Source organism: Saccopteryx bilineata, chromosome 8, assembly GCF_036850765.1.
Source record: "Saccopteryx bilineata isolate mSacBil1 chromosome 8, mSacBil1_pri_phased_curated, whole genome shotgun sequence".
Classification (NCBI taxonomy): Eukaryota; Metazoa; Chordata; class Mammalia; order Chiroptera; family Emballonuridae; genus Saccopteryx; species Saccopteryx bilineata.
This window is the reverse complement of record NC_089497.1, coordinates 62,510,228-62,530,375: the sequence shown is the minus strand read 5'-3', so window position 1 is coordinate 62,530,375 and position 20,148 is coordinate 62,510,228. Positions and strand designations below refer to the sequence as shown.

At 37.3% G+C, this 20,148-nt stretch overlaps 1 non-coding gene across 1 annotated transcript; it reads right to left on the bottom strand.

The window, feature by feature from the left end:
• Positions 1-717: 717 nt before the first annotated feature.
• TRNAS-GCU (transfer RNA serine (anticodon GCU)) lies at positions 718-793 on the bottom strand. Its single transcript has one exon. It is a non-coding gene; the product is annotated as a tRNA-Ser (tRNA).
• Positions 794-20,148: the final 19,355 nt, after the last annotated feature.

Genomic DNA, 20,148 nt, shown 5'->3' with positions numbered 1-20,148 from the left:
TATAAAGGCTCACCAACGGTGGCAGAAACAAAATCAGATACTACTAATAAAAGTAACTCAGAAAGCTAGAGATCTCGAAGGTCAGTTACCTTTAAACCACATTTGTCTTCAGGGGTCAGTGCTGCAACTGCTGGAATAATACTATTAGGATGTATTTCAGTTCCATAATTTGAACAGCTTGGCCTTTCCTGGCTCTGAGATTAATAGAAGGCAATTAATGTAGCAAACAGATTAAAGCAATAATTTGACATTTTATTCTAGTTTTAAAGAAAGATTTATGTATTACACATTTTAAAACAGCTTAAAAAAGTGAAAAGTAAAAGTACTGCCAGTTAAACTCTTCCCACTTCTTTGATATCAACATCTATTGGAGATGTTCTTTTCTGCTCCCATTCTAATTATATGCCTATTTGTATATATGAAAAACATATAAATATACATAAAAGAGAATCAAGACAGGCATTTTTTTTTGTATTTTTCTGACGTTGGAAACGGGGAGGCAGTCAGACAGACTCCCACCAGGGGGTGATGCTCTGCCCATCTGGGGCGTCGCTCTGTTGTAACCAGAGCCATTCTAGTGCCTGAGGCAGAGGCCACAGAGCCATCCTCAGAGCCCGGGCCAACTTTGCTCCAATGGAGCCTTGGCTGTGGGAGGGGGAGAGACAGAGAGGAAGGAGAGGAGGAGGGGTGGAGAAGCAGATGGGCGCTTCTCCTGTGTGCCCTGGCCGGGAATCAAACCCGGGACTCCTGCACAGCAGGCCAATGCTCTACCACTGAGCCAATCGGCCAGGGCAAGATAGGCAATTTTGAAACTTGTTTTATTTGTTTAAAATATGTGTTGGATGTTTTCTTCATGTCAGCATATACAAATGTCATTGTTTAAGCTACATAATTTATTGCAGAGATGGATGATCAATGCCAGAATTAAATGAATCAATTTTCTGCTGAAAGGCATTTGTGCTGCTCCCAAGTATTCTTTCTAATACAATATTAGTACAATAAACATTTTATACATATGTATTTGTCTGTGAGGGTATTTATATGATAAATTCCTGGAAGTGGAATTGCTGGATCAGAAAATATTCATCAATGAATACTATCAAACTTTAAAAATTGTACCAATCAGGCCTGAACTGTGGTGGCGCAGTGGATAAAGCATCGATCTGGAACTCTGAGGCCGCCAATTCAAAACCCTGGGCTTGCCCAGTCAAGGCACACATGGAAGTTGATGCTTTCTACTCCTCCCCCCTTCTCTCTGTTTCCTCTCTCTCTAAAATAAATAAATAAATATTAAAAAATTTTAAAAATCAATATAAGTTAAAATGATTTTAATTATAATGTAAACTTTCATTTTAAATTAAATGTTAATGTTGATAGAGTATTAATAAATATTCCTCCACATTGAAGAACAGATTAGTCTACAATGAGAGAACAATGGATTCAAAGAATCAGATTTGAGAAAATGTTGACTGGAAAAAAATGTATTAAAATCTCATTGTTCATGTAAAACAGAAGCATTACATAAAATTGAGACTATAGAGGCACATCAAATCTTGAAGTGCTTTGCAAGCCACATTACAAAATTGGACTTTGTCTCAGAAATAATCAAAAGACAATGAGGAACATGATTAGAAAATGGACCAAACACCTTAACAGACACTTCACCGAAGAAGACACATAGATGGCTAAAAGCGTATGAAAAGATGCTCCACATCATAAGTCATCAGAAAAACTCAAGTTAAAACAACAATGGGATAGCACCACACACCTCTTACCATGTCCAAAAGCTGAAAGAAACACTGACAACACCAAATGCCAGTGAGGATGTGGAGCAACAGCAACATTGCTGTGATAATGCAACATGGGACAGCCACCTTGTAAGACTTTTTACAAAAGTCTGATGATTTCTTACCAAACTTCCCATACTCTCCCATATGATCCAACAATCTCACTCCTTGATATACTTTACCCAAAGTAGTTAAAAAGTATATCCACACAAAAACCTACACACAGATGTTCACAGCAACTTCATTCATGTGTGACAAAACTTGGAAGCAGCCAAGATTTCCTTCAGTAGGTGACTGAATGAATAAACGCTGGTGCATCTAGACAATAAAATATATACTATTCAGTGCTAAAAAAAATTAGCTATCAAGCCATGAAAAGATAGAGAATCTTAAATGCATATTATTAAGTGAAAAAAGCTAATGTGAAATGACCACATACTATATAATTTCAACTTTACAACATTCTGGAAAAGGCAAACTGTGGGGAGAGAATAAAAGTTCAGTGGTGCCAATGGTTGGGGTGATTGGTGGTAGTAATTAATAGGCAGAGCACAGAGGATTTTTAAGGTAGTGAAAATACTCTGTATGATATCAAAATGATTAAGACATGTCATTATACATTTAGTCAAGTCCATAGAATGTGCAACACCAAAATTGAACTGCAATGTGAACTATGTACTTTAAATGATTGTCATGTGTCAATGTAGATTAATCAATTGTAACAAATGCAGTGCTGTGGTGAGGGATGTTGATGGTGAGGAAGGCTGTGCTTGAGGGAAATGGATGTATAGAAAATTTCTGTAGCTTCCCCTTAGAGCCTTAACCAACTCTAAAATAATAAAATTTTTAAAAAATCAAGTTGTACATCATATACATATACAAGTTTATATGTCAGTACTATCCTATAAAGCTGTTTTAATAAAATAAATAAGACAATAAAATGTTAGAAGAAGGTGATAGATTTGCACTTGAGGAAATTATCATGACTAAATACAATGGTTGTAATTAAGGAAAGAAAATTCAAAGACAATGTGACGAGTTAAAACCATTGATAAATCAAGTAGTCCCTTTATCATTTGTATGTTTCAGTATATACATTATGCTTCAAAAGAGTTTAGTTAAATATGTTAAAAGATCTATGGAGTGCTACTTTGTTTTAGTCACTAATGGATGATAAAGACAGAGGGAAATATAAATAATAACTTGAGTTGGCAAAAAATAAGAGAAAGGAAGAAAAAACAATAGTGGGACAAATAGAAAACAAAGAGCAATAAAATGACTTTGAGTTCAACATATTACCACTTATGACAACATAAATGGACTTTGAGAACATTATACTGAGGAAAATAAGTAAATCAGGAAAAGCTAAGAACTATGATTTCACACATAGGTGGGATATAAAACTGAGACTCATAGGCATAGATAAAAGTGAACTGGTTCCCAGAAGGAGGGTGTTGAGGAGGAAAGGGTGGGGAGTTAGGAGGGACAAGTATGTGGTGACAGAGAATGATTTGACTTTAAGTGATGGGTATAAAACACAATCAACAGTTCAAATGCTATAGAAATGTTTACCTGAAACCTATGTACTCTTATTGATCAGTGTTACCCTGTTAAGTTTACTTTTCTAAATTTAAAAAAAAAGGAAAATAAAAGAATCATAGAATGAAATACTTAGCAAAATAGGTCATCTGCTAAATCTCTCCCTTGAATAAATTCCTAATAATGGAAAATAAGAATAAGCCATATCATCATCATCATCCCCCAAATTCAATAAGAGCTGAAGAATCTGAGAAAAAAAATGAAGCAAAGGTTAACTAGAAAAGTGTTTTAAGGAGTATTTGCTGGTCATACACATAGGTAGTATGAAGTCAGTTCAATCCAATTTAATTCAGCTGGCTCAGTGCTCTTTCTATACATTAAAAGGAAGACAGTTACATTCACATTAGCTATAATGCAAAACTGATGGTAGTTGATACTCTAAAAGGTTTTATAAAAATTTAAAGAGGCTCTAGAAAGTCTCCCTCTGAGAAGTAGGATAACCTGGGCTTTGGCCCAACTGCAATGGAAAAATATTGAATACATAGTTATTTCATATTGTGTACACTTGAAGACATGGTTAATATGCTCAGAACACTGTATATTAAGTGATGATTGTAGCCCTAAAGATTAATAGCCTTAAATATAATTCTGAACTTACTCTAAAAAATTACTCTTCAAATAAATGAGATCTTAATATTGAAATACATTGAGCCATAATTAATGACCATCATTCTATTGCTCATCATATCACTTCTATCACTTCTCAAGGTGACAGCTAACTGTGAGAAAAGAGGACTCCATTAATTTTGATGAGAAGAAAAGACATGTTTAGAGTTGTATCATTGGTTACAGAAAATAGTCAAACAATATGTAAATAAATGGGTAGATTTCCTTTTCCACAAAAGGAAAGCAGAAGAGATTTATGTAACTAACGAAACAGATTTTATTATTCTGGCAACATTTTTGTGGTTTTAGTATCTAATACCGAAATATTAACAACATTAACAATAACTAGCAGTTACTTGTTTTATAAATTTTTAACACTTTGACTAGTACAGTAAATGATTACAAAATTGAATATAAATTTAGTACATACACAACTGCTTTTAAGCATGGTCATAAAGTGTAAATTGTTTACATGGTACTCTATTTTCTTTGGATCTCTGTTGCTTAAGTTTAAATCTACCGCAGTGTGCTATTTTAAAACTTCCTTTTAGTCCCCCATCCTCTGTCAAGCTTTGGGGATTCAAAAGTAAGTCATAGTCTTGATGTTACTGAGTTCTAGGTGTTGTAGCCAGGGTGGAGGGGGACACCCAACATAGCTTGAAAGGGTCCTGGAAGAACATCATCAAGAAAAAAGGCCTTGCTCATACTTAAAGCATAAATAGAAGCTGGTTGTTAGAATAGGCTAAAAAGTTAGATGCCATATTTAAGCTAATAGTCTTTAAATATTTGACAGCCAAATTGCTGAGTGACAAAAAGCACAGACTCTGGACTCAGATTGCCCACGTTTGAATTCTGAATCTGCTTTTACTTCTTGTGTGACTTTGGATAAGTTACTTAAACTAAGTTGAGCAACGTTTTTACAGTGAAAAGGAGGACAAAAATAAATAGAAGAAAACAATATTATAAATAAAAAAAAAACATTTTATTCATTGCAACAATAATACACTATAATATGATAAATGCATAATAAAACATTTATAATATTTTATATTGCAATTATGCTTACATGCCTATTAATTTTTAATAATAACTAGCTGTACCCAGCCATGCATTGCTATGGCTCAGTCTGGATAAATGGAAAAGAAAAGAGAAAGCACACATTTCTAATATGTTTAATTTCACAATGCTTATGGATATACAATATTTTTTTTTGTTCCATTGTCTGTGCAGATATAGAGATTGTCTGGTTTGCTGACTCTAGAACATGCAACATATAATTGTCCATGTGAGAAGCAATCCGTGTCTAGATCTAAACCGCACAATTCTAAAGATTGGCCCTGAGCTTTGTTGATGGTGATTGCAGATGCCAATCGAATTGGGAACTGCAATCTCTGAAATTGAAATGGCATATCCGTTGGAATCATAGGAATGCGAGGAATGAGGACATCTTCACCTTTAAAAGGTCCTGTCATGATTGTTGCTTCTGGCCCTGGCCGGTTGGCTCAGTGGTAGAGCGTCGGCCTGGCGTGCAAGGGGTCCCGGGTTCGATTCCCGGCCAGGGCACACAGGAGAAGCGCCCATCTGCTTCTCCACTCCTCCCCCTCTCCTTCCTCTCTGTCTCTCTCTTCCCCTCCCGCAGCCAAGGCTCCACTGGAGCAAAGATGGCCAGGGCGCTGGGGATAGCTCCTTGGCCTCTGCCCCAGGTGCTAGAGTGGCTCTGGTCTCAACAGAGCGACACCCCGGAGGGGCAGAGCATCCCCTCCTGGTGGGCAGAACGTCGCCCCCTGGTGGGCGTGCCAGGTGGATCCTGGTCGGGCGCATGCGGGAGTCTGTCTGACTGTCTTTCCCCATTTCCAGCTTCGGAAGGAAAAATACAAAAAAAAAAAAAAGATTGTTGCTTCTAAGACGTTACTCATTAATTTTTTTTACTGCAAGCCACTTGCTGCTGCAAAGCTTTGGGGCTGGTTGATATTTCACAACATAAAATTAGCATGCCAATTTTTAATTGCAGTACGTGCAGTGGCATCCCTGGCAGATTGAGTGAATTCAAAAATTCTGTTGGATAATTAACTGCTTCATCTGCTTCCACAACAGTGTCGACAGACTTGTATGTGACTGCCTCTCTTTGAATGTTAGACTGAATAATATTAAGTTCGTAGACATCTTTGTTCTTGGCCGCAAGAATATCTCGTTCACTCAGCCAATCGTGATTTTTATAATTGGTTTGAATATTGGGAAATACTTTTTCAACCAATTCTTCTTTTGACGTCACTAAATTGCAGAAGTTATGAGGCAATGAAATTTGTCCTGAGGTCAGATCAACTGGCACCTTTCCGTTCCCAATTTCCAGCAATTGATGTGAGAATATCTCAGCGGATGGATTGTTTTGCAGCTGGACACGCATATTTGTAGTTAATTTTAACGTCTTTACATGTCGCCACAAAGTAGAGTATTTCAAGCAAGCATTTATTTCATCCACTGGTGTTGATCGAGGAATTACAGGTAATATTTACCTGAAATCTCCTGCAAGCAATATTAATGCGTTCCTAAATGGTCTGATGTTTCCACGCAAATCTTGCAATGATCAATCAAAAGCCTTGAGCAATTTTTTGTGTGCCATTGTGTATTCATCCCAAACAATAAGTTTGCATTTCTGCAATACTTTTCCCATGCCAGATGCTTTGGAAATGTTGCACATGGGAGTGTCAATGAATTGAATGTTCAATGGCAATTTCAAAGCGGAATGAGCAGTTCTTCCACCGGGTAGCAATGTCGCAGCTATTCCGAATGACACAGAGCTAAGGCTATGTCATTTTGGGATCGAATTGCTGCCAGAATCAATCTAATTAGGAATGTTTTACCAGTTCCTCCTGGCGCATCTAAGAAGATTTCTCCAACCCCGTTATTGACAGTTTGCATTATTTGATCATAAATGCCTTTTTGTTCAAGCATTAGCTTAGGAATATTTGATTGCACATACGACAGAAGATCACCTGTGTTGTAATTTTGTTCACAATGCAATTCTACATCGAAGGAAGCAGCAGCAGATCGATTCGGTGATGGCATTCCCAATTGATTGAGAACTTTGTGATTTCTAAGCACAAATTTTCAATCATTATCAACGCTTTGTTGTAGATTATTGCTGTGAAATCCATGTTTATATTTGAATTTTCTTTGTGTATTCAATGGAAAATGTCTTCAGCCATGTGCAATTTATATTTCTCCCATAACATTGAAATGGAATCATAAAATATTTAGTATAGCATGTGTGGCTTTTATGTCCAACAGATGGTGCTGTTTTTCAAAAAAACCATGTTTTTACCTGTCACAGGCGTGTCATCTATATAATAGTATGTATATAAAAACATAAACGAGCGTATTCAAATGCAACATTGTGTTAAAATTTCAAAGCAATCAGTGAAGAATTTCAGAGATTTAAGATTTTGAACAAACGAACATTTACATTTTTATTTATATAGATTGTAGTAAGAAAAAGATACGTCTTTAGATACAAATATGTCACATCACACCCAATGGATTAACTCTGCATCGATCAAATACAGACATTTACAGATTAGTCTTCCAATATCAAAAAGGAGGACATGTAGGAGGACACTTTCTGAGGGAGGACGGAACTTACAAAAGAAGGACTGTCCTCCCTAAAGGAGGATGATTGGTCACCTTACTTAAACTCTATAGAATTCAGTTTTCACATCTGTAATATGGGGATTATAATATACTGCTCACAAAAATTAGGGGATATTTCAAAATGAGTATGAAGCTATAAAATATCCCCTAATTTTTGTGAGCAATGTACTAGCTCCTACCTCATAGATGTTTTTGTAAGGATTACAAAATTTAATACCTATAAAAATTTAGAACAGTTCCTGCTACATACTAAGTGCTTGTCAAAAAATAGTTATTAACATTTACATCAGAAGCTGGCTGCATACTCTCGTGGATGCTCACAGAAGCATCCAGCCACTTTTCTTGTCCTGAATAATCCAACTCTGTCCCCGTGTTTTCATATACCACATACAAATTATATCCCTTGAATATGCATTGTCTTTCAAAGGTAAAGTAGAACTCTGCTGTTTGGGGACTTTGTCTCTTGGGAACCTCCCCCTCAATATTTCCTCAGACAAGAAACTGTCTCTAGTAAATCCAATTTTTTTCTGACATGTTACAGTTTTAGTATCAATGTCTAATTCTTTAAAGATTGGGGTTCTGGTAAGAACCAATAGGCTTGCGCCTTAGGGGTTGGCAAATCACACGGAGTGTGGCTCTGAGGAAGGAGAGTGAGGGGGGCTGGGAAAGGTAGTTATGGAGGGAAGAGGTTCAATGAAGGGACATGAGATAGAAACTGAATTCTTTTTAGAGTCAAGTACTTCAGGTTGGACTCAATAATTGATTTAGGTTCTATTTCAGTCCTTAGTCATGCTGCTAAATTTCTATTTGGTCACAAGTGGGTAGCCCCATGTAATTGTGGGGTAACTGACCATTGAACACATAATAGCCCTATCACAACTCTCTATTCAGTTTTTGCACCACCTTGAAAACTTCAAGTGTTTTATCTAACCCTAGATGTTATGCATTTGTATTCAGCCAAGATATATGAAAGAATTAAAAAACAAAACAAATAAAATAATACCTCCTACTCCAAAACAAATTCTTTAGGAGAAAAATCTTCATAATTCTTATTAATCACCTCAACCCCTTACCAAAGAGAGGTCCAGAGAAGACATTCAAAACATGCTTGTTAAAAGATTGACTGAACTAATCATTTCCCACACCATAATGTGAGCCAGCTTCTCATTTTTTAGTTTATAAGAAAAATTTATCTTTTTCCAAAACCTCTAACTCAGGCTGTGTTTAACACTCCATTAAGCATGGGAAAGAAAGCCTTGCCCATTGCCAGAACAGTTTGCAAACACTCTTCCTGCAAAAACAGCAAAAGGGAAAGCAATGAAAAACAGCAAATGGTGGAAAATGTACGTAATTATTTGTCCCATGTAGTTTATTATTCTCCTTTTTGCAGAGAGCAGCATGTCCTCTAAGGACAACATAGTTTAAAACCAACATCTCAATGCAAATACTTTCCCATCAATTAGCAGCATTTTGTTAAAATACGCATACATCTGCCAACCCTCACAATATGAAACAATAAGTAACTGCATAGCTATTCATCCAAATAAAAAAGAAGGTTCAAGAGTTGGTCTTATTTTTAAAAAGGTAACAAGTACAACCTGCATTTTTGCTGTGGAAAAAGTATCAGTAAAATCTGCATAAAGGCATTGTAACTTTTTAAACATGCCAAGGGAAATCAACAATTATAACAACAATACATAGTGTTTAACCATGTGCCACAAGATGTTCTAATAACTTGAAAAATATTAAGTTTTTACTCTTCATAACATATGAAGAAGTGCTTTTACAAATGACAAAACTGATACAAAAATGTTTAGTAACTGTCAAAGGGTCTCACAGCTAGTACACAACAGTGTCAGGATACAAACCCCGTCATTTATGGCCTATGTCTGTGTTCTTTCATATGCTAGAGGAAATAAATATGATGGATACTCACATTTTAGAAAACATATTTCTGTAACTTCTGAACTAAATTAACAAAATATTTTTACCTTGAGCTTCAGAAAATCAGTTAAGTAAATACACGAGCTAATCACCATGTTTAGTACTGTGAGAATCTCATAGTAATGGAAGAGGAACCAACTCTGTGTCAAAGAATATACAGTCATCAGAGGCAAGTGTGTATGACCACTGGTAATGGGATGAACTAAGTGGAAGAACAGACAGTTGTTCTCATATTGGACAGAGGTCAGTGTTAGAAACAATTGGCAGTAGGTTCAACGGCACTTGATATATCTTAGACACTGGATCAGATGAAGAGTCCAGGATTTGGGTCTTAAAATCTTAAACAGAGTGTCGTAACAGTTGAAGAGAAAGAGATTGGAAATCAAAAGATATTTTCTGATACTAATTCTTTAGCTGACTAGCAATCTTAATTTCAATTACTTTGCTACATAAATATATGAAAATCTTTTTCTGTGGGTATTTATCTTTTTAGGTTGGTTTCTTTGGTTTATTACTTTAGGTGAGATTCAGGTAAGACAAATGTATACGAATGAGCATAGCAATGTGCGTAGTAATGTGGTTATTATCAGTATCATCATAATCCTTTGATGTTATTCTTTTTTATCAGTATTTGCTGTCATACAACAAAAATCTATAGCCACATGTTATTAACACTATTCACAACTTTAAGGTATAGTCATATGGTTAAAGGAGAGGAAGAAGGGGTTTTACTTATCTCATTACCATCCCCAGGAATTTTATATTCAGAAATTTTATATTTCTTATTATTTTGAATTCTATTTATTTTAATTATTTTTTAGGACTTTATTACTTCCTTGCAGTGATAAACTGTCTAGTCTTGTGTTGTTGTTGTCATTGCAATTATTTTTTTGCAAACCTATAAAAACTACCATCATAATCACTACATCTTTTGCAGATTGCATTTTACAAAAATTATTTCAGTGAGCACTCCCAGTCCACACACTCTTCTTACAATGTGACTGAATCACCCCTTTGAGATGTGGGACATGTCTGCAACTATGGCAGAAGAAATGCTGTCTGACTTCCAAGGCAAGGTCAAAAGAGCCAATGCAGCTTCTTTCTGGTTCTGTTGGAACATTATATCCAAAGAAATCCAACCAGAGCCAGAAAGATCCACCTGGGATGTCAATGAGGTCCCAGTCTTGTGCTGGCTGAGCCCCAGCTGACAATCAATACTAAGTTAACAGAAATATGAGAGAGTCCTCTTGAAAGTAGCCAATTCAGCTAGCTGAAGCCACATAAAGAAGAGACAAGCTATTCCCAAGATGTCTTGCCAAATTGCAAATTTTACTCTGTAAAATGAATGACTGTTGTTGTTTCAAACACTTAACTCCTAACGTGTTGGATCATACATCAATAACAAACTGACACAACACCCATAACTAATTAATGTTTAATCTCTCCTTCCGCCTTTCCTCCCTCCCTCCCTCCCTTCCTTCCTCCCCCCCCCCTTCTTCTCTCTTTCATATCTGCTTTCTATGTACTGTCATGGCGACAATGAACTGCTCAGAGACCGGATGCTCCAAGGAGCCAAAGGGAGGCAACAGCCCCGTCCCCAGCCTTCCTCAGATATTTATGAGCCAATACAAATAACTCAAGGAAACAGAAGTTTTCAGGGGAATAAAGTAAATTGCAAGGGACACACTGACTTCTAATCTCTCTTCTAGGAACCTAAGCAATTCTGTGTTGCTGAATCTTACCCTGCTGTTTTGCTATTTCCAGCACAGAGTCAGAGAGGCTCTGGACTCTCATCCGCTCAATGTCTTTGCCCTAAAGTGCCTCTCTGCCTCTGATTGTTTACCCTAACTCTGCATGTTTTCATAACATATTCCTACATATCCCCCTTTTTTATTTTAGTAAAGATTATCAGAGAGTAGGATGGTTAGGTGGTTGCAGCGGAAGGTGAAGGGCAAGCATAGAGAGAAACAGGTTTTCAGGGTTTACAGGCATGTCTGCATTCTGAAAACCTTCAGCATGCCTGGTCAGGTGTTTTAAAGTGTCCTGGGTGATGCCAGGTGCTCCCTGAGTACTTGGGAGTGAGTTAGGTGTTTTCCTCTTTTTCAGGTTCATTTCTGGAGGTGGATTCACTATCAGCTTCTGGATCTTTGGAACTGGGTTGCTTTCTAGGGGCTGATGCCAACTCATGATAAGAAGACCTGTTGACAACAAAATTGCAACATACTCTCACCTCCAGGTTAGTAATTTGATTGGATTCTGCCATTTAGGGCCAGCTAATACATCCCAGTACAACGGGAGAGGCTTAGGCCATTGCTTGGCTGGTATAAAATGCCTCTTGGCTGCAGTAATTTAAGAGTAAAAACAGCCTTATATAATTGTTCTTGTGGGGTGAGTCTCTCCTCCTGACTCTCCCTTTTTTTGTGTAGTAGGTGCTTAAGAAGGCTATTGGCTTCTTCTGTAATACCTGTAAGTTTGGGTGAATTTTTTAAGCTTATGGGGCCTTTAAGATTATTTTTTTTTATATATTTTATAATTTTATTTTTTTAATGGGGTGACATCAATAAATCAGGATACATATATTCAAAGATAACAAGTCCAGGTTATCTTGTCGTTCAATTATGTTGCATACCCACCACCCAAAGTCAGATTGTCCTCTGTCACCTTCTATCTTGTTTTCTTTGTGCCCCTCCCCACCCCCTATCCCTCTCCCATTCCCCCCTCCCCCCCGTAACCACCACACTCTTATCAATGTCTCTTAGTTTCACTATTATGTCCCACCTACGTATGGAATAATGCAGTTCCTGATTTTTTCTGATTTACTTATTTCGCTTCGTATCATGTTATCAAGATCCCACCATTTTGCTGTAAATGATCCGATGTCATCATTTCTTATGGCTGAGTAGTATTCCATAGTGTATATGTGCCACATCTTCTTTATCCAGTCATCTATTGATGGGCTTTTTGGTTGTTTCCATGTCCTGGCCACTGTGAACAATGCTGCAATAAACATGGGGCTGCATGTGTCTTCACGTATCAATGTTTCTGAGTTTTGGGGATATATGCCCAGTAGAGGGATTGCTGGGTCATAAGGTAGTTCTATTTTCAGTTTTTTGAGGAACCACCATACTTTCTTCCATAATGGTTGTACTACTTTACATTCCCACCAACAGTGTATGAGGGTTCCTTTTTCTCCACAGCCTCTCCAACATTTGCTATTACCTGACTTGCTAATAACAGCTAATCGAACAGGTGTGAGGTGGTATCTCATTGCCGTTTTGATTTGCATTTCTCTAATAGCTAAAGAAGATGAGCATCTTTTCATATATCTGTTGGCCATTTGTATTTCTTCCTGGGAGAAGTGTCTATTCAAATCCTCTTCCCATTTTTTTATTGGATTGTTTGTTTGTTTGTTGTTGAGTTTTATGAGTTCTTTGTATATTTTGGATATTAGGCCCTTATCTGAGCTGTTGTTTGAAAATATCATTTCCCATTTAGTTGGCTTTCTGTTTATTTTGTTATCAGTTTCCCTTGCTGAGCAAAAACTTCTTAGTCTGATGTAGTCCCATTCATTAATTTTTGCCTTCACTTCTCTTGCCATTGGAGTCAAATTCATAAAATGCTCTTTAAAACCCAGGTCCATGAGTTGAGTACCTATGTCTTCTTCTATGTACTTAATTGTTTCAGGTCTTATGTTTAGATCTTTGATCCATTTTGAGTTAATTTTTGTACAGGGGGAGAGACTGTAGTCCAGTTTCATTCTTTTACATGTGGCTTTCCAGTTTTCCCAGCACCATTTATTGAAGAGGCTTTCTTTTCTCCATTGTGTGTTGTTGGCCCCTTTATCAAAAATTATTTGACTATATATATGTGGTTTTATTTCTGGACTTTCTATTCTGTTCCATTGGTCTGAGTGTCTATTTTTCTGCCAATACCATGCTGTTTTGATTGTCGTGGCCCTATAATAGAGTTTGAAGTCAGGTATTGTTATGCCCCCAGCTTCATTCTTTTTCTTTAGGATTGCTTTGGCTATTCGGGGTATTTTATAGTTCCATATAAATCTGATGATTTTTTGCTCTATTTCTTTAAAAAATGTAATTGGAATTTTGATGGGAATTGCATTAAATTTGTATATTGCTTTGGGTAATATAGCCATCTTGATTATATTTATTCTTCCTAGCCAAGAACAAGGTATATTCTTCCATCTCATTATATCTTTTTCGATTTCCCTTAACAATGGTTTATAGTTTTCATTATATAAGTCCTTTACATTCTTTGTTATGTTTATTCCTAAGTATTTTATTTTTTTTGTTGCAATCGTGAAGGGGATTATTCTTTTGAGTTCCTTCTCAGTTGTTTCATTGTTGGCATATAGAAAGGCTATTGACTTCTGTATGTTAATTTTGTATCCTGCGACCTTACTGTATTGGCTTATTGTTTCTAGTAGTCTTTTTGTGGATTCTTTGGGGTTTTCGATGTATAGGATCATATCATCTGTAAAAAGTGATACCTTTACTTCTTCTTTTCCGATATGGATGCCTTTTATTTCTTTGTCTTGTCTGATTGCTCTGGCTAGAACCTCTAGTACCACATTAAATAAGAGTGGAGAGAGTGGACAACCCTGTCTTGTTTCTGATTTAAGGGGGAAAGCCTTCAGTTTAGTGCCATTTAATATGATGTTAGCTGATGGTTTATCATATATGGCCTTTATCTTGTTGAGATATTTTCCTTCTATACCCATTTTGTTGAGAGTCTTAAACATAAAATTGTGTTGTATTTTATCAAAAGCCTTTTCCGTGTCTATTGTTAAGATCATGTGGTTTTTGTTCTTTGTTTTGTTGATATGGTGTATTACATTAACCGTTTTACGTATGTTGAACCATCCTTGAGATTCTGGGATGAATCCCACTTGATCATGATGTATTATTTTTTTAATATGTTGTTGTATTCGATTTGCTAGTATTTTGTTTAGTATTTTAGCATCTGTATTCATTAGAGATATTGGTCTGTAGTTTTCTTTTTTTGTGCCATCCTTGCCAGGTTTTGGGATGAGGGTTATGTTGGCCTCATAAAATGTGTTTGGAAGTATTGCTTCTTCTTCAATTTTTTGGAAGACTTTGAGTAGAATAGGAACCAAGTCTTCTTTGAATGTTTGATAAAATTCGCTGGTATAGCCGTCAGGGCCTGGACTTTTATTTTTGTGGAGGTTTTTAATGGTTTTTTCTATTTCTTCTCTACTGATAGGTCTGTTTAGGCTTTCTGCTTCTTCTTGACTCAGTCTAGGAAGGTTGTATTGTTCTAGGAATTTATCCATTTCTTCTAGGTTGTTGAATTTAGTGGCATAAAGTTTTTCATAGTATTCTACAATAATTCTTTGTATATCTACAGTGTCCATGGTGATTTCTCCTCTTTCATTTTGGATTTTGTTTATATGAGTTCTTTCTCTTTTTTCCTTGGTAAGTCTTGCCAAGGGTTTGTCAATTTTGTTGATCTTTTCAAAGAACCAGCTCCTTGTTCTATTAATTTTTTCTATACTTTTTCTGTTCTCTAATTCATTTATTTCTGCTCTGATTTTTATTATCTCCTTTCTTCGGCTGGTTTTGGGTTGTCTTTGTTCTTCTTTTTCTAGTTCCTTAAGGTGGGAAGTTAAGTGGTTCACTTGGGCTCTCTCTTGTTTGTTCATATATGCCTGAAGCGATATGAACTTCCCTCTTATCACTGCTTTTGCTGCATCCCATAGATTCTGATATGTCGTATTGTCATTTTCATTAGTCTGTATATATCTTTTGATCTCTGCACTTATTTCTTCTTTGACCCATTCATTTTTTAAAAGTATGTTCTTTAGTTTCCACATTCTTGTGGGATTTTTTTCCTCTTTTTTGCAGTTGAATTCTAGTTTCAAGGCTTTATGATCAGAAAATATGCTTGGTACAATTTTGATTTTTCTGAATTTGCTGATGTTGTTTTTGTGGCCCAACATATGGTCAATTCTTGAGAATGATCCATGTACACTGGAGAAAAATGTATACTCAGTCACTTTGGGATGAAATGTCCTGTAGATGTCTATCATATCCAGGTGCTCTAGTGTTTTGTTTAAGGCCACTATGTCTTTGTTGATTCTCTGTTTGGATGACCGATCTAGAGCCGTCAGTGGTGTATTGAGGTCTCCAAGTATGATTATATTTTTGTCAGTTTTTGTTTTAAGATCAATAAGTAGCTGTCTTATATATTTTGGTGCTCCTTGGTTTGGTGCATATATATTAAGAATTGTTATGTCTTCTTGATTCAGTGTCCCCTTGGCCATTATGAAATGGCCATTTTTGTCTCTGAGTACTTTTCCTGTCTTGTAGTCAGCATTATCCGATATGAGTATTGCTACACCTGCTTTTTTTTTGGATGTTATTTGCTTGGAGTATTGTTTTCCAGCCTTTCACTTTGAATTTGTTTTTATCCTTGTTACTTAGATGAGTTTCCTGTAGGCAGCATACAGTTGGATTTTCTTTTTTAATCCATTCTGCTACTCTGTGCCTTTTTATTGGTGAGTTTAATCCGTTTACATTTAGTGTAATTATTGATACTTGTGAGTTCCCTATTGCCATTTTATATCTTGCTTTCTGTTAGTTTCGTGTCTTGTTTGATCCTTCTCTTTCGTTTTTCTATCTTTTGTTTTTATTTGGTTGTATTCCATACATCTTTCCTCTGTTGCTATCTTTTTTATCTCATGTGCTTCTGTGGTGGTTTTTTCAATGGTGGTTACCTTTGAGTAATGAAAAGGGTCCCTACCCTGTTCATTGTAGCGAACTATTTTGTGAGTACTTTTGCACTCCATCGTCCTTTGCTACTGTTAATCTCCATCTTCTCCCCCTCTTTCTTTTTGTTGTTGTCACAGTTTAAATTTGGTTTTATTGTGTTCTTCTTGGAGCTTTTACTTGTGGCTCTGTTTTTTTTTGTTCTTTGTATCTGATTGGAGAACCCCCTTTAGTAATTCCTGGAGTGGGGGTTTTCTGATGATAAATTCCCTCATCTTTTCTGTATCTGTGAATGTTTTTATTTCTCCTTCGTATTTGAAGGATAGCTTTGATGGGTATAGTATTCGTGGCTGAAAGTTCCTCTCTTTCAGGACTTTAAATATTGGGGTCCACTCTCTTCTAACTTGTAGAGTTTCTGCTGAGAAATCTGATGATAATCTAATGGGCCTTCCTTTATATGTTGTATTCTTCTTTTCCCTGGCTGCCTTGAGAATTTTTTCTTTGCTGTTGGTTTGTGTCAATTTCATTATGATATGCCTTGGAGTAGGTTTGTTGGGGTTAAGAAAACTTGGAGTTCTGTTTGCTTCTTGAACTTGAGGCTTTAGTTCTTTCCACAGGCTTGGGAAGTTCTCATCAATTATTTGTTTAAGTATGTTCTCCATTCCATTTTCTCTCTCTTCTCCCTCTGATATACCTATTATTCTTATGTTATTCTTTTTGATGGAGTCAGATAATTCTTGTAGGGCTATCTCATTTTTTTTAATTTTTGAGTCTCTTTCTTCTTCTCTCTGTTGTGCCTCAAGTTGCTTGTCTTCTATTTCACTAATCCTCTCTTCTATCTGACCTGTTCTATTAGCTAAGCTTGTTACTTCGTTTTTCAGCTCGTGAATTGAGTTTTTCATCTCTGTTTGATTTGTTTTTATAGTTTCAATTTCCTTGGACATATATTCTTTGTGTTCATGGAGTTGTTTTCTGAGCTCCCTATATTGCCTTTCTGTGTTTTCTTGTATATCTCGGAGGATTTTTAGTATTTCTATCTTGAATTCTCTGTCATTTAGCTCCAAGGTTTCCAATATATTAAATTTTTTCTCCATAGATTTTTCCTCATCTAGCTGTGTTACCTCTCTTTCTTTTGTATCCATGATATTCGATTTTCTCTTCCTTAATGGCATCTGAGGGTGGTTTTGTTGATAGTATTAATGAGATTTAATAAAGAATAAAAAGTTAAAAAAAATAAAAAAATAACAAATCGAAAAGAGTTGTTTTTTTTAAAAAAAAATTAATAATGAAATAAAGAAAAATAAAATAAAATAAAAATTTTAAAAAAAAGGAAATTATTCCCCCCCTCCTTTTTTCCTCTCCTCTCCTCTCCCCTCTTTCTTGAGAAAATCTTGTGGTGGACTGTGAGTTATAACAAACAATGCCTGTGATGGAGGGCCTGAATTGGGGAAAAGTAATAAAGGGGCAAAAAAGAGAGAAAGAAAAAAAAAAAAGAAAAAAAAAAAAGAGCGTATGGACCCACAAAAAGCAAATAAGGAAAAAATTTGGGTCAAGAATAAAATGATTTGCTTTTAGGTGTTGGTTGTCTAAGAGTTATGATGAGAGGAATAAGAGGAAAACGGAAAAATGGGGGGACAAATTAAAAACTTACTATTGTATTTAGTGGAACAAGAACTAGATAATATGGAGAGCCAGGGATGGGAGCACTGCTAGTGAGTTAAAAAGGTGAAGTAAAAACCCCGAAAATGCCACAAACATAGGTTTGAGTCCCAGATAAGATAATTTGTTTGTTATTGAGGTTTGAATGAGAGGAGATGTAAAGGAGAAAGGAAGAAACTAATATAGAGGGAGAAAAGAAAGAGAGAGAGAGAAAAAAGAGGGAACCACTAAAAGAAGAAAAAAGAAAGGAGAGAGAGAGAGAGTTAAGGGTTTTGGAGTGCAACCCTCATAGAGAGAAAGGAAGAGAAGAGAAATGATAATGGGAGATGTAACACTTATGGGTAGTGTAGTTCAAGGAGAGGAGAGAGTAAGACCGGTAGAGAGTTAATCGGCCAAATTGGAGGAGGAAAAAAAAGTCTCAAGAATGAAGATAAGAGAAACAAACGAACAAATATAATAAAATGGGATAGGTTATAAAGTCTGCAGATTATTCTTGATTTTGAGAGGTTATCTTCTTGCTTTTTCTTTTCTCTCCCTCTTCCTGGTCGGTGACTCTGTACCCCGGGTTCTGCCCCTTTGGCACGCTCAGGTAGAGGTTTGCAGTTGATAAGTCTCTATGGCAATGTCATGTATTGTGCTTTAGTCTCGTTGGGAGTCGAGGCTCATTAGCATTTATAGGCTCCGACAGTGAGAGAGTCCATGTTCCTGGAGCCTTTCTCCTAGTCTTTCCTTCCTCAATTAGTAGCCTGATAATCCAGCTATGGGGTTGCTGCTGCCTCTGCCTGGATAGTAAGAGGCTCAAAGAGCTGGCAACTCCCCACTCTATTTCCACTCAGCACAGGGCTCTGGGTAAGGCTCAGTCAGTCAGAGCTGCTAGCATAATCAGGCGGGCTTTCCGCCCACTCGAAGACCTCTGGCTCTGCCACTCTATCCGGTAACACAAGCGGGCGCCCACTTCCGGGGCGCTTGGAGGAAACTCTCACTCACTGTCTGCAACCAGGATATCCGGCCAGCAGTCTCACACTCTGAGTGAAACCCCCAACCGCAGGGAAAAGTTGCAGCGTTGGAATTGAGTCTCGCTCCGTCCCCGTGCGCGGCTTTTGCAAGGCGCTGGGGCGGCCCGAGATTCCGCTTTGGCCCACACAAAGGCCCCTGACTCTGCCCCTCTGTGCAATAACATGGGCACGCACTGCGGAGGCACTCGGAGGAATCGCTCACTCCTTATCTGCGCGCGCAAACCAGGATATGAGGCCGGCCGCGGTTCCCTCTGAGTGAAACACCCTCCAGCACGGAAAATCTCCACCTTTGGAATTAGTTCTCACTCCCTCCCGTGCGTGGCTTTCCCAGGGTGCTGGGGCTGCCCAGAGACTCTGCCCTCAGCCCACAGAAAGGCCTCTGACCCTGCCTCTCCGTGGGGCAACACGGGCACCCACTTCCGGGGCTTAGGAAGAAATCTCTCTCCCACTAACTGCGCACTGACCAGGAGACCGGGTAAAATGGCCGCTCCGCTTGTCTTTCTTTGTTTGGGTTTGGCGCGAGTGTTAGCTTGTATTGCCCGGGTTGCCACAGGATCAGATTTTCCTCGGCTTGGATCTCCGAGCCACAGCCTGGTTTGGCCGTTTGTGCTGCGGCGGCCTGGATCTATTCACCCCCTTTGCCCGCCTCAGTTTCTATATTCACAGTTACCAGAGAAAGCCGCCCTGTTTAGGTTAGTGAGGAAGGCGGAGCATTTCTTACTCCCTATTTCCTTCGGGGTTTGGTTATATATTTAGCCAATTTTTCACTCAATCATACCTTTGGGTGTATTGCGAAGAATCTGGAAGCTCCAAGTATAGGTTTTTCTGTTTCTGGTTGAAGATCTTGTTGAGTTTTGGGGGAGATTTATCGGTATCGCTTCCTACCCCGCCATTACTCTGACGTCATCGAACCCCCTTAAGATTATTTTAATGTTCCTTTTTTATTTTCCTTTCAGGACAATTCTTTTTCTAAAATCTTTCCTTTCTCTTTTTTCCCTCACCTTGATCTACTTTCTCAGTTCCCCCCCTTTTATACTATACAAACCTTCTACAATCTGAATAAACTTTCTGCAACTGCCACAAACCTTCTGCAATTTACACAAACCTGCTTTAGACCAACTTACTTTTTATTCCTTTCAAAAC